Here is a 6000-nt window from a genome sequence, read left to right on the forward strand (position 1 = left end):
ACGGACCGCGAGATCGTGACCTGGCTGAAGTCAGACGCTTAACCGACTGCGCCACCCAGGCGCCCCTGGCTTCCATTTTTTTATTGTGATGGAACAAATGGATTGGAAAATTGCAAAGAAAATATACATATAATACATCTTCGTAAAATGTTTATATCACTAATAAATGACTGCAAATTAAGAAAAGGAGAAATGCTGTGCTTCATTATCAAAATACAGCCCAAATCCTATCTCTTGTCACTACCTACATTGCATCTGACCTGGCTCAAAGTCCCCTTGTCTCTTGCCTAGATTATTGCAATAGACTATTACCAAACTGCTCTGCTCTCCCCCACCTTCTGTCAGAGTGGTTCTGTTACAACATAAATCAGGCCATGCCACTCTTTTGTTCAAAACTGTCTAATGGTGTCCCATTGCACTCAAAGAAAAAGCCAATCTCCTTACCAGAACTCCCAAGTGCCTATACTATCCAGCCCTCACTATTTGTTTGGTCTCATACTGAAAAAAAGTATCCTAACCCCATGAGGTGTCACTCCCAAGCTGACACCTTAGCTGCACATTTCATAGGCTGGGAGTTTCTGGTGGTGTGGTTTATGGCAGGACCAGTGGATTCTATGGTTGTGTGTTCATTGTCATACTTCCTCCAATGTAAAATAGTTCTCTTGGTCAAAAGACATGCTGTGAAGGATCCCATGGTGATAAATCAAATATTTTGTAAGTCTTTGGATAGTGATACTGGTGGTGGTGGTGTTAATGGTGGGCAGGAAAAGCAAGTCCACAAACCGAACTCATACCAGTTTCAGTGAGGATATATCACTGCTTCTTACAGGGTAGAAGCTCTAATATAATAAATTTACCCCCAAGTAGCTGGTTGGTATATTCAAGGGAAGTCAGTCTGACAGACATTCAGAAGCAGCAGTAGCTAGATAAGTCTCGATGAGTGAAACTTCATGCTGCAGGACCCACGCATATACCCACTATCATTGCCCAAACAGGTTTTTGGTTTGCAGGACCTTTGTGGAAGTACTGTAGTGGCCAAGAACAGATTCTGAATGAGTCACCCTGCCTACCTCATTGTCAAATGGCTTCTATACAAGCACACTCTCTGGTAGGTCTTGAATGAGACAGACACAAAAATGTATAAACATTAGATGCAAGCCAATAAGCCCACCTTCATGGTTTTTTTTTTTCATGTTTCATTTATCTTTTCTCCAGTCCTCCAATCTTGTCTCTTCTATACCCTGAAGAATCAGCCAAGCCAATTGACTGCTTTGAGCTATATTATATTCTGACCTTCGACCATACTTCCACCCCAGTTGGTGACTAGGTGTGTTGTTTAAATCTCTACTTACTGGGAGAATTTTACCTCATTACTGTTTTTGGGGGCTACCCTTCATTGGAGCCCTCATGGCTTAGCAGTCTAGTTTTGGCTTGCAATAATACACTGAGTTGACTTATCAATGATCAATGAACCAGAACTGGGTGTCTTTCCTTTTCTGACAGCTGATTACAAGGAATACCCCATGAGACCCTAGATGTGAGTGAAGGAAGAGGAATAAATGTGACAGAGAAAGGTGACATGAGGTCTAGGAATGTAACTCACCTGTGTCCAATCATAATGTACCCTATTCTTGTGCCAAATCCAAAATTATGACTTTGTGAGTTTGACCATGCCTAGCTCATGATGAAGATCTCTAGTTGCATAGTCATTTTATGTCCTATGGTCACGTTTTAGGTCTACTAATGCCCAGTGTTGTCCAGAAGATGCTTTTTGAATGGTTAATAGTTCTCTGCTGCAGATAACATGACTTTGCTAAAGGATGGGTTCAGGAATCTACTAGGTCTACTGTGAAATAGCCCAAAACCCCATTTATTACTTGGCTTTAAAATTCCCCACTCTGAAGGGCTAGTGGACCATAGTAGGGTTTGGATGTCCAAGGGCTTAATTAACATCAATTCAGATCCAATAGCAGTAATCCTTGAAAAGTTTAGGTACCTATTCCTTCTTTTTTTTCTAGTGCATGATTGTTTTAGTAAATGAACAAATAGCCCTTTGGATTGGTAGAAGGAATTTTTAAATATAAGTTTTTGACAGTGTAGTAAACCACTTCCTCAGGGAGATCTGGCCTCCCTTTCATCCAGTCTGCAGGTTGACTCTTGGCTAGAAATAGTGTTAGGGGCTGTGAATCACTTACTTTGCTTTCAGAGATGAAGTAAGACTTTAATAGAATGTCCATTTATACTATACATGGTGGGCCCAGTCTCAGGGCTGCCATGATCAATTAATCACTGACAAAGATCTCTGCAGATCAAACCATTCTGATTATTACTCTGGGCCTTCTGCACATTACAGTAATTACCCACACATTGTCACTGGCAATTAGTGTTCTACTTGACCTCCACTTTCCAGGATTCCATCATTCTAGTTGAAATCAGCCCTTTTCGGTGGTAGTGTTTCCCACTGTCATTCCTGACTTTCAGAATTTATCAGGCGTACTGATGACACCTTCACCTATGTATTTCTAAGGCCCTTGGTGAAAAGGGAGTTTTATACATTCTCCAGAGGAAACAGATAGGGAGATGAGTAAGAAAATCACACAAAATATTTTACTCCAATCTCTCCATAACCCTTTGGATTTTTCTTCTTAGAGCAAGAGTCAGCAAATGTTTTCATTAAAGGGCCAGATAGCTATATTTTATGTTTTGTGGGTAATATCTCTGTCACAATTACTTAACTTTGTATGAAAGTAGCCCTAGGAAATACATAAAATAAAAAGCATGGTTGTGTCCCAGTACAACTTTATTTACAAAAACTATTTGCAGGCTGGATTTGGTTCATGGGTCATAGTTGTTGACCTTTTTCTACAATACACCAACAAATTTCTACTTCATTTACTACAGGACTGTTAGAGTTCAGGTTTTTTTCAACCATTCAAGCAAACTGATAGTTAATATTATCCTCCTTGAATTGCAGATCTCTGGTGGATGTATGTATATTAATAAATTCAATCACAAAAAGATCAAATATCACATTGCTTTAAATGTAGTCTACCTTTAGAGTATATGTATATGTATATGTATATGTATATGTATATGTATATGTATAAATGCACACACATACACATATTCCCCAGAAATGATCAGCAGAATCTTGAAATTCTTTTGGTGTGCGTGGTATACTTCCTCCTGGTCACACTTTGCACCTGTGATCCACCAAGATCTGAGATAGAAACAATGAGAAGTAGGTATAGGTCATGGGAAGGATAAGCAGTTTCCTACAAGGCCATAAAATCATGAAAAGTCATTACAGGCTCTTCAGGCAAGGAATTACATTCAAGTAGTAGAATAAGGGCTACTTTGGCAAGGAAGGGAGACTCAGAGAAATTTAAGAGTTCAAGTTTTTTAATTTCATTGAAAACTGTCCATACACCACCACCCCTTAGTAAAGCCTTGATTTTTACTCTAATCAATTTCCATACCTTATCATTAAAAACTACATGATTACAAATTCAAATCACATAGTGATCCTGGTACTCCAGCATAAGATTTTAGATTTTTTTTTTTTTTTGAAATTTGACCTCATGGATCTAAGAAAGAAGATAACTGTTTCCTCAGTTAATAGATGATTTCTAATTTCTTATCTGGCTCTTGAGTAATCTCATCATTTCTTTTCCCTCCAGTTATCTAGCATAATTAGAAACAGCCAGCCCATCCCTAGTCCTGGTGCTCCATTTTACTTCAGAAGCTACTCAGTCTCCCAAACCCTTGACTTCTATATTTCCTTGATATTGGTGACAATGGATGACTTAAGTAGCTTTGGTTTGGCATACAGCACCAGTGTTTAATTTTCCATTGTCAGTGGGGCCATTACTGCCTTAAAATCTAATCAAATCAATAAAATCTAATCTAATTCCAGATTCCTGTCTATTAAGTTTCTCTTCCCTGAAATCACTTCAGGTACAAAAACTTGTATCTTTATGAATGTAATAGAACAAGAGACACTTTAAAAATTACAGGAATAAAATATAAAAATATTAAAAGAATTAGAGGGTGGCCTTTGGAATTTCCCTGGGAACCTTCAGCAATCTCTGAGTCTTTAGCAATGTTCTGTCTGCAGCTGCAAAGCTGAAACTACGAAGAAGTCACAGAAACTAAGTACTTTGTAGCTACCCTTATGTCTGGCCACTCAAACTTTACCCAAAGTAACCCAAAGTGATATTTAACCACAATTTTGCCTTCCAAACCTTGATGGTTTCTCTCCTAGAAAACTGTAATTCAAAACATGGCTTCTTCTCTGCAAAAAAGACATTGTCCTTAGAAGTGGGTGCTAGCGATACAAAGTTGGCAGTGGACAATCCAGTACATGCCTGGAGGTTAGCGGTCAGCAAATATTTACAGAGCAGTTTACATCTATGAACTCATTTAATCCTACTAAAATACTATAAGTGTTATTATTGTTGACATTTTATAGATAAAGAAATGGGGGACCGAAAAGTTGAGCAACATGCGAAGGTCACACAGCTGGGACATGGGCAGAAAATACAAAAAAAAAAAAAAAAACAACCAGGTAGCGAAACTCCAGAATACCTGTTGTTCCCCACTATACCATTCAGTAAAGAGGAGTGGCAACTTGTTGATACTGGTTATCTCAGGGCAGTGAAAGAACAGGTAATTTCTATTCTTTTGTGTGTAATTATTCATGCCTTATTACATTTTACCACTGAACATGAACTGCTGTTGCATAAATGACTATTAAAATTATTTTTAAAGGATGTTTTCATATTGTGGAATCAGGAGATTTGGCTCTTGGTCTTGACTCCTGTACCATGTGACTCTGTGATGTTTGCACCCTAACCAAACACCACACCCACAGCAGAGCATTGCAAGTGCTTTATGGCACATTATTTTTACATAATAACGCTCTCTACCAAAAAGTATGGTAAAAAGTATGGCCCCTGAGAGGAGACACGGTATCTCCTTTGTATCTTGGTATGCCTGACGATACTCACATGTGTGTATCATGTGTGTTTAGTAAACAATTACAAAATGAGTAAATTATCCTGGGTGGTCTCCACCTTTACAGGAAACATTCTTATCATCTGTAGTGTGACAATCTAGATTCAGATAATATGTAAGATGTAAATCTACAACCTCTTACCTGAAGTCCTGAAATTTGTAATGCTTGGGAAACAGAATGTTTTGTTTATAATTCACTTGGCAGTAATACCAGACCTGGCCTGAACTGCTTCAGTACAAACCTCATCTGAAGTGACACAAGGCTACTTGTAACCTTTTGTTAATTAGACTTAAAGTAAATATTAATGTATTTCACTCAAGAAGTATTTATGTATTTTGAGTTGCTGCCTCAGACTCCATTAAGAATGTTACCAAAATGTTTCTGAATTCCATTATACATCCGGTCTCTTTTGGATAAGGGAGCATGACCTGTGTTTTCTGTTGCAGACCCATACTTCTGTGTCTCTTTCCAGGCTTGAGCCCCTCAACCCAATACTTCCAAATGCTTCTTCCTAAGGATGGAGGAGATAAGAATCAGGCCAGGCAGGAGCACCTGGGTGGCTGAGTCAGTTGTGTCTGATTCTTGAACTTAGGTCATGATCTCATGGTTTGTGAGTTCAAGGCCTGCATTGGGATCTGCACTGACAGAGTCTCTCTGCCTCTCTCTTTCTCTCTCTCTCAAAAATAAATAAACATTAAAAAAAAAAAAAAAGACTTGAACTAAGCAGATCTTTGGATATTAATGGAGCTACATTTCAATAATGGGAAGGATTTTTTTCTTTTCAGCCAGATGTTACTTTGATGGCTTTTAGGGTGTAACATAGGTTTTTTGTTTGTTTGTTTCTATGCTATTTTGATCCAGCTTTGGGGCCCTGTCCAGAGGCTGATCAGATCCTCCTTTTGAACAGCTGAATAAGTCCACACCCCAACCAGTTCCCTTATCCCTTATTGGTTCTCACACTCAGGCCATTATGCACTTGCCCG

This window comes from Herpailurus yagouaroundi, unplaced genomic scaffold, assembly GCF_014898765.1.
Source record: "Herpailurus yagouaroundi ecotype Mexico unplaced genomic scaffold, PumYag 166, whole genome shotgun sequence".
NCBI classification, from domain to species: domain Eukaryota; kingdom Metazoa; phylum Chordata; class Mammalia; order Carnivora; family Felidae; genus Herpailurus; species Herpailurus yagouaroundi.